Raw genomic sequence first — 9781 nt, 5'->3', positions numbered from 1 at the left:
TGTTGGGACTGTAAGAGTAGCACTCATGCCAGAGTATAAAACTTTTTCCAGGCTAAGAGAACTCCTGCAGTCATCTGGCTGATAATTATTTTAATAGGGAAGGGATGAACCCGCAGGGTTCATACAACAGACAGATCACCTCAAAACTACTACTTCAAGACTGACAAACTGATCACATCAAAACAGGCACTTCAAGGTTGGCGGACTGACCAGGTCACCTTTACCTCCGCACTGTTTTACTCACCTCTGTATTACAGTGAAGAAGCTTGCAGAAGTTACACAATATTTTCACATGTGTCTTTCTCGTCTACATGCTGTACATGTTGCAAATTCAGGTGTGTTCTGCACATTTACTAAGTCACCCTCATCATCCCCACACGCCAGTGAATGTCAATTCAGTCTTAAGAGACAAACTAATTTAATCTGCAGGAATTACAAGACATCTGTATTCTAACGTAGATTCGTACTTACACAATTAGTTATTTTATGGATATTACCATAGACGCATAGACGCAGCACCTGGATCCTGCGCTCCACTCAAGACAGTGTACTCACCTATTTGTACTCACCTATTTGTGGTTGCAGGGGTCGAGTCCTAGCTCCTGGCCCCGCCTCTTCACCGGTTGCTACTAGGCCCTCTCTCTTCCCGCTCCATGAGCTTTATCAAACCTCGTCTTAAAACTGTGTATGGTTCCTGCCTCCACTACGTCATTTTCTAGGCTATTCCACTGCCTTACAACTCTATGACTGAAGAAATACTTCCTGTGTGTGTGTGTGTTTGTTCAAGTTTGTATTGCACTCATGGTGTTGCTAATGACAGTAACACTCACGCAAGAATTCATTACGTCACTCAGAAAGACTCATTTGCATTTTCTCCTACAGTCTCTTTCTTGGAGAACGAGACGGGGAAGAAGGTGAGACAAGCTCCTGTGACCAGGAGGAAGGCGAGACAAGCTCCTGAGACCAGGAGGAAGGCGAGACAGGCTACTGAGACAAGAAGGAAGGTGAGCGCTGACAAGTTGTCGATCTTATACCAGGCGTATTTTGCAGATCCAGAAAAATTACTCCTCTCTACTGAAGAGTTATTGTTTGCCTTCTGATGATTTTCCTTTTCCTTCTCTTCCTCCTCTAATCCTCTTCTCCCTCCTTATTATCTCCGTCTTTCTTCTAATCCTCTCTTAATCAGGCTCTTTACCCTTCTTGTTTCTGATATTGTTAGACCTCCTGATCCCTCTCGTGCTTTCAGTATTCAGTATTATCATCATGGCCACGCGCAAAAACTATTGAAGTTATTCAGCGCCTGGGAAATGAGAGATAATTAGGCTTAATCTAAGGGAAGGGGAGGATAACTTTATTCCTTACATAAAGAGACCTTCATCGACATTAAGGTGTCCCCCCTTCCCTTCCCTTCCTTTCTCTTCCCTTCCCTGAAAGTGATGAGTAAGATACATGTGCAACAGTTTGGTGTCTATTGTTCAAAAGTTTCGCCTACACAGTAGGCTTCTTCAGTCAAATACAGAGGCAGCAGGTGTAGTAGTGAAGTAAAGATGATGTGATCAGTCCATCAACCTTGGAGAAACAGTATTTGAGGTATTCAGTCCCTCAGCCTGAGAGAATCTGATCTGACCAAGTATTTCCTATGAATATATTATCGGATATACTAATCTACTCCGTTTCCTTGTACATTCTAAGTGTTCTGAGGTGTTCGCGGTAGTTAAGATACTTAACGATTTTACGAGGGTAGTAAATGATCTTTGTACATTTCATACTTCTGATATCTCTCTTGCCTTGAAAGGTGCTGTGAGAACAGAACAATATTTTAGATTCGAGATTACAACCGATTTGAAAAACTTCACTGGAAGTTCTCACAATCCACATTCTTATTTTATCTAACCTTTAATGCGTGTGTCAAGTGTTTTGAAAACAAAAGATCTTATGAAGTGATTACTCCTAACTACCCATCAAAGTTCGTTTCTTGTAGATTTGGAACTAGCAGCAATCCTCCGCTTGGATTACGACAAAGAATGTGAGAGAGAAAAAAGATTTCCTTGTCTAAACTGGATAAGACATTTGCTGAATGTCTGCTGCTTGACCATAAGCAGAGGATCTCAACAACACTACATGTACATGTGGAGAACATGTCAACACTACTACAGTACATGTGGAGAACATGTCAACACTACTACAGTACACGTGGAGAACATGTCAACACTACTACAGTACACGTGGAGAACATGTCAACACTACTACAGTACACGTGGAGAACATGTCAACACTACTACAGTACACGTGGAGAACACGTCAACACTACTACAGTACATGTGGAGAACATGTCAACACTACTACAGTACACGTGGAGAACACGTCAACACTACTACAGTACATGTGGAGAACATGTCAACACTACTACAGTACACGTGGAGAACATGTCAACACTACTACAGTACACGTGGAGAACACGTCAACACTACTACAGTACATGTGGAGAACATGTCAACACTACTACAGTACACGTGGAGAACATGTCAACACTACTACAGTACATGTGGAGAACATGTCAACACTACTATAGTACACGTGGAGAACATGTCAACACTACTACAGTACACGTGGAGAACACGTCAACACTACTACAGTACATGTGGAGAACATGTCAACACTACTACAGTACACGTGGAGAACATGTCAACACTACTACAGTACATGTGGAGAACATGTCAACACTGCTACAGTGCACGTGGAGAACATGTCAACACTACTACAGTACATGTGGAGAACATGTCAACACTACTACAGTACATGTGGAGAACATGTCAACACTACTACAGTACACGTGGAGAACATGTCAACACTACTACAGTACATGTGGAGAACATGTCAACACTACTACAGTACATGTGGAGAACATGTCAACACTACTACAGTACATGTGGAGAACATGTCAACACTACTACAGTACATGTGGAGAACATGTCAACACTACTACAGTACACGTGGAGAACATGTCAACACTACTACAGTACATGTGGAGAACATGTCAACACTGCTACAGTGCACGTGGAGAACATGTCAACACTACTACAGTACACGTGGAGAACATGTCAACACTACTACAGTACACGTGGAGAACATGTCAACACTGCTACAGTACACGTGGAGAACATGTCAACACTACTACAGTACACGTGGAGAACATGTCAACACTACTACAGTACATGTGGAGAACATGTCAACACTACTACAGTACACGTGGAGAACATGTCAACACTACTACAGTACACGTGTAGAACATGTCAACACTGCTACAGTACACGTGGAGAACATGTCAACACTACTACAGTACACGTGGAGAACATGTCAACACTGCTACAGTACACGTGGAGAACATGTCAACACTACTACAGTACACGTGGAGAACATGTCAACACTACTATAGTACATGTGTAGAACATGTCAACACTACTACAATACACTTGGAGAACATGTCAACACTACTACAGTACACGTGGAGAACATGTCAACACTACTACAGTACATGTGTAGAACATGTCAACACTACTACAATACACTTGGAGAACATGTCAACACTACTACATTACATGTTGAGAACATACTTGTCACCAGTATCAAGAGTTTATCTCTGGAAACCCGGCCGCAAGCCAGACTATTATTCACTAGTCGACTAAGCTGTTGCTGCCAGGACGAGGTTACAAAAGAAGACTATTATAAAGAAGAAAGTGTGGGGATATTTACAGTTTTGAATTGTAAATATCCCCTCTGGCAAGACAGTGATGTATTGAGTGATGGTGAAATGTTTCTTATTTTTTGGGTTACCCGGCCTCGGTGGGAAACGGCCGATGTGTTCAAAAAAAAAAAACTACAAAGAATATTTCACATAATTATGCCAAACAGTTTCATATATAATTTTACCCTGACAGTGATCTCATCGTTATAAAGCACCAGTCTTGATTTTTTTTTTAGGAAAATTGTCTGGCTGAAGGGAGGTAAAAGTGGATGAGTTATCTTTCAAGAAATTAACTAAAATGGTGAATATGATCTTTAGCGAAAAGTGGCTGACAGTGTGTACAAGGTTCTGAAACCTCCGTGGAGGAATTTATCTCCCTGGATGGAGGTATTTATCTCCCTGGATGGAGGCATTTATCTCCCTGGATGGAGGCACTTATCTTCCTGGATGGAGGCACTTATCTCCCTGGATGGAGGCATTTATCTCCCTGGATTGAGGAACTTATCTCTCTGGATGGAGGCATTTATCTCCCTGGATTGAGGAACTTATCTCTCTGGATGGAGGCACTTATCTCCCTGGATTGAGGAACTTATCTCCCTTAATGGAGGAACTTACCTCCCTAGATGGAAGCACTTATCTCCCTGGATGGAGGCACTTTTCTCCCTGGAATGGAGGAACTTATCTCCCTGGATAGACAACTATCTCTCTGGGATGGAATTCCAGCAATGAAGGAATATATCTCAATTCTTCTATCCGATTACACCTCGAGATAAGTTTACGAAATATTGTGTTTTATATATATATATATATATATATATATATATATATATATATATATATATATATATATATATATATATATATATATATATATAAGAGGTTCCCCTTCTCTCTCCCCTTCGCCATATCTTTATTATTCTGGCTCCCTCTTCTCCCTCCCCTCTATTCGCCCTTCACTCCAACCTCTACCATATTTCAGATTTGTGTTGAATACGTAATGTACACACGAGCGTGAGAGAGAGAGAGAGAGAGAGAGAGAGAGAGAGAGAGAGAGAGAGAGAGAGAGAGAGAGAGAGAGAGAGAGAGAGAGAGAGAGAGAGAGAGAGAGAGAGAGAATAATTTCTTCTTAGGATGACTCGAGTCTTGAACATGTTCGTACAGCACAAGGACGTCAGTGAAATAAAAGTCAACTGACCAAATGAAATCGCTGGTCTCCAGCTGGCTCTAAGTTATCCCGTTCAATATTTGTACGTATATCACAACAATAAAAATGCTTTCAAATAAGCTGATGTAGGCAACAGCTCTTAGCTTGTAAATAAAGTTAGGAACAATTAACCTAACCTTGTAAAACCGTGTAAGAGAGAAAGAGAGAGATTCAGAATTCTTATAATACTAACAATAATTACAATGAGATACAGTCAGATAAAAGTATCGTAGTTTTAACATTAAAGTATCACAAAACAATCGTAGTTGATTAATAATAATCACCAGCGTATTAACAAGTGAGAGTCCTCACGCCTATGTATTTAATAAGACACTTGTCGTAGCAAGTGCCGTAGAACACTAAACACACTTGACAACTCTCTTGTGATTAATACGAAGAGTTAATATACTAGTCTTCTGTGTCAAAATGTTAGTGTGTCATAGTATGTAATGTATCAAAACATTTCATGTGTCAAACTATGCAGTGTCAAAACATCTGATGTGTCAAAATATACAGTGTCAAGATATGTAGTGTCAAATATGTAGTGTCAAATATGTAGCGTGTCAAAATATGTAGCGTGTCAAAATATGTAGCGTTTCAAATGTGTAGCGTGTCAAATATGTAGCGTGTCAAATGTGTAACGTGCCAAAATGTGTAGCGTGTCAAAATGTGTAGCGTGTCAAATATGTAGCATGTCAATATATGTAGCGTGTCAAATATGTAGCATGTCAATATATGTAGCGTGCCAAAATGTGTAGCGTGTCAAAATGTGTAGCGTGTCAAAATGTGTAGCGTGTCAAATATGTAGCATGTCAATATATGTAGCGTGTCAAATATGTAGCATGTCAATATATGTAGCGTGTCAAAATGTGTAACGTGCCAAAATATGTAGCGTGTCAAATATGTAGCGTGTCAAAATGTGTAACGTGCCAAAATATGTAGCGTGTCAAATATGTAGCGTGTCAAAATGTGTAACGTGCCAAAATATGTAGCGTGTCAAATATGTAGCGTGTCAAAATGTGTAACGTGCCAAAATATGTAGCGTGTCAAATATGTAGCGTGTCAAAATGTGTAGCGTGCCAAAGCTGTGTCAAAACCTCTAATCTACCAAAATAGTTTATCTGCCAAGATATATTTAACAAAACGCATTTTACGAAATGTCTAATATGCTAAAACGTCTATTGCATCAATATGTCTAATGTATCAAAACGTCTATTGTGTCAACATGTCTAATGTATGAAAACGAATAGTGTCAACATGTCTAATGTATCAAAACGTCTATTGTGTCAACATGTCTAACGTATCAAAACGTCTATTGTGTCAACATGTCTAACGTATCAAAACGTCTATTGTGTCAACATGTCTAATGTATCAAAACGTCTATTGTGTCAAAACATCTATTATGTGTTATAATTTGTGATGAAAGTCTTGGGCTCATTTGCTTATACATTTTTCTGCTTATCCAGTTATCTTTCTACTTATTCAGTTATCTTTGTTTTTCACTTACCTTCTTGCTTATCCAGTTAGCTTCCTGCTTATCCAGTTACCTTCCTCATTGGTTTAGAAAAACACATAAGCAAACACTAGGACATATTAGAAAACGTTTCGGTCCTGGGACCTTGATCACTTCAAGGCGATCAAGAGGTGATCAAGGCCCCAGGACCGAAGCGTTTTTCTAAACCAATTTGTCGGTATTTATTACCAAGGTTTATAGTACCTTCCTTCTTATCCAGGTAACTTCCTCATCCAATTATCTTAGGTTCATTCAGTTATCTATCAATGAACATAAAGACCACCTTTTATTCAGGTGTATTACACACGCGCACGCGCACACACACACCATCCCTCTCACTATGACACGGAGTAATGTCAGCGAGCAGCAACCTTCATGTGTAAATCATGACATCTTTCAGGCCACAACTTCAGGAAGGACACCCTTGCAGGGAGTGACGCTGCCTTCGTGTTGCTGCAGGGTTCTTTGAAGGAACTGCAGCAACCCTTTCTTGTTTTTGCATCAAAGCTGATTACCTACCATTCCACGGGCGCGGCATGACCACTGCCAGATTCACTTTTACCTATCAATAATAATAATAATAATAATAATAACAACAATAATTCAGGTCTACCTGGAGGGTATTCCGAGGATCAACGCCCCCACGTCCCGGTCCACGATCAGGTTCCCTGGTGGATCAGGGCCTGATCAACCAGGCTGTTACTGCTGGTCGCACGTAGTCCAACGTACGAACCACAGCCCGGCTGATCCAGCTCCTTCTTGGAGGCAGCAAGGTGTCTATTGGTAATTCCCCTTATACCTGGTGGGAGGCTATTGAACAGTCTTGGGCCCCAGACACTTATTGTGTTTTCACTTAGTATACCAATGGCGCCCCTACTTTTCATTGGGGGTATGTTGCATCGCCTGCCCAGACTTTTACTTTCGTAGGGAGTGATTTCTGTGTGTAGATTCGGGACCATTCCTTTTAGAATTTTCCAAGTGTAGATTATGATCTCTCTCTCTCTCGTCTGCGCTCCAGCGAGTACAAGTCAAGTGCTTCCAAGTGTTACCAGTAGTTCAGGTGTTTGATGGAACTTATCTATGCAGTAGAGGGTCTCTGTACACTCTCCAGATCTGCAATTTCACCTGCTTTGAACGGAGATGTTAATGTACAGCAATATTCCAGCCTAGAGAGAACAAGTGATCTGAAAAGGAACATCACTGGCTTGGCATCTCTTGTTTTGAACGTTCTCATTATCCATCCTATCACTTTCTTTGCAGTCGTGATAGTGGCACTGTTGTGATCCTTGAAAGTGAGATCCTCAGACATTACCACTCCCAGGTCCCTCACATTATTTTTCCGCTCTATTGTATGATCAGAGGTACAGTAAGGGATTCAAGATATTCTTCATCATTTAAGTATTTTAATTTATTCGAGTAATATAAGGTCTGTACAATGAGTACATTATGATATAATTCAGTAAGTGTAAGAGTACCAAGACTTTTTCAAAAATTTCTCTTTATATATAGGGTGAATTATCAACGATCCCCCTAACTTTCTTCAAGAAGGAGCTTAAGAGGCTCCTTAAGTCAATTCATGATTAACCGGGCTGTGACGGCTAGCACCAACAACCTGGGTGATCACACCAGGAGGCCTGATCTGGCACCAGGACGTGGGAGCGATGACCCCCAAAAACACCCTTCAGGAATCTGGTACTGCAGGAGGGCTAATAATTCCGTAGAAGTCAGTGTGTGCGCTCAACAGTTACCGCACCGAGACTTTGAGTCGCCATCAGTGACAAATGAATCACATGGTTTAATAATTCAAGTAAATAAGCACATAAAAACAAAACCTTAACTAATATCTGCGACACAGGCTCGTCACCTGTCTCGAACACTGTGAAGGACTTTCTTTGCAGTAAAAAAAAAATCTTTAAAATTAGTTGAGGACGGTGTTCCCGAGAATAAGGGTGAAGGGGGGAGGGATGGAGGGAGGGGGAGGGATGGAGGGGGAGGGATGGCGGGAGGGGAAGGGATTGAGGGAGGGGGGAAGGGAGGGAGGGGGAGGAAGGGAGGGAGGGACAGGAAAAGGGATGGGGGAGATGAGAGGTAGGGATTTAGCTTCTTGTTGAAAGGTTCAGTATCGATTTCCCCAATGCTCACTTTTCGAGGTTCGTTTCATTGTTGTTTTTGTTGTGTGTGTGTGTGTGTGTGTGTGTGTGTGTGTGTGTGTGTGTGTGTGTGTGTGTGTGTGTGTGTGTGTGTGTGTGTGTGTGTGTGTGTGTGTGTGTGTGTGTGTGTGTGTGTGTGTGTGTGTGTGCGCGCGCGCTCACCTAATTGTGGTTACAGGTGTCGAGACTCAGCTCCTAGCCCCGCCTCTTCACTGATCGCTACTAGGTCCTCTCTCTCTCTCTCTGCTCTCTGAGCTTTGTCACACCTCATCTTAAAGCTGTATATGGTTCCTGCCTCCACTACATCATTTGCTAGACTATTTCACTTCCTGACAATTCTATGACTGAAGAAATACTTCCTAACGTCCCTGTGACTCGTCTGAGTCTTCAACTTTCAACTGTGACCCCTTGTTTCTGTGTCCCATCTTCCAAACATCCTGTCTCTGTCCACTTTATCTATTCCACGCAGTATTTTGTATGTTGTTATCATGTCTCCCCTGACCCTCCTGTCCTCCAGTGTCGTCAGGCCGATTTCCCTCAACCCTTCTTCGTAGGACATTCCCCTTAGCTCGGTAACTATCCTTGTTGCAAACCTTTGCACTTTCTCTAATTTCTTGACGTGCTTGACCAGGTATGGGTTCCAAACTGGTGCTTCATACTCCAGTATGAGCCTGACGTACACGGTGTACAGTGTCTTGAACGATTCCTTACTGAGGTATCGGAACGCTATTCTCAGGTATGCCAGACGCCCATATGCTGCAGCAGTTATCTGGTTGATGTGTGCTTCCGGAAACGTGTTTGGTATTATACTCACCCCAAGATCTTTCTCCTCGAGTGAGGTTTGCAGTCTTTGGCTACCTAGCCTATACTCTGTCTGCGGTCTTCTTTGCCCTTCCCAGATTTTCATGCCTTTGCAACTGGAGGGGCTAAATTCGAGGAGCCATTTGCTGGACCCACGCGTCCAGCCTGTCCAGATCTCTTTGTAGTCCTACCTGATCCTCATCTGATTTAATTCTCTTCATTAACTTAACATCATCTGCGAACAGGGACACTTCTGAGTCTATCCCTTCCATCAAGTCATTCACGTATACAAAAAATAGCGCTGGTTCTAGGACTGACCCCTGTGGGACCCCGCTCTTCACAGGCGCCCACTGTGATACCTCATCACG

Source organism: Cherax quadricarinatus, chromosome 80, assembly GCF_038502225.1.
Source record: "Cherax quadricarinatus isolate ZL_2023a chromosome 80, ASM3850222v1, whole genome shotgun sequence".
In the NCBI taxonomy this organism is placed as follows: Eukaryota; Metazoa; Arthropoda; class Malacostraca; order Decapoda; family Parastacidae; genus Cherax; species Cherax quadricarinatus.
The sequence above is the reverse complement of the archived record's forward strand: the minus strand, read 5'-3'. Positions refer to the sequence as shown.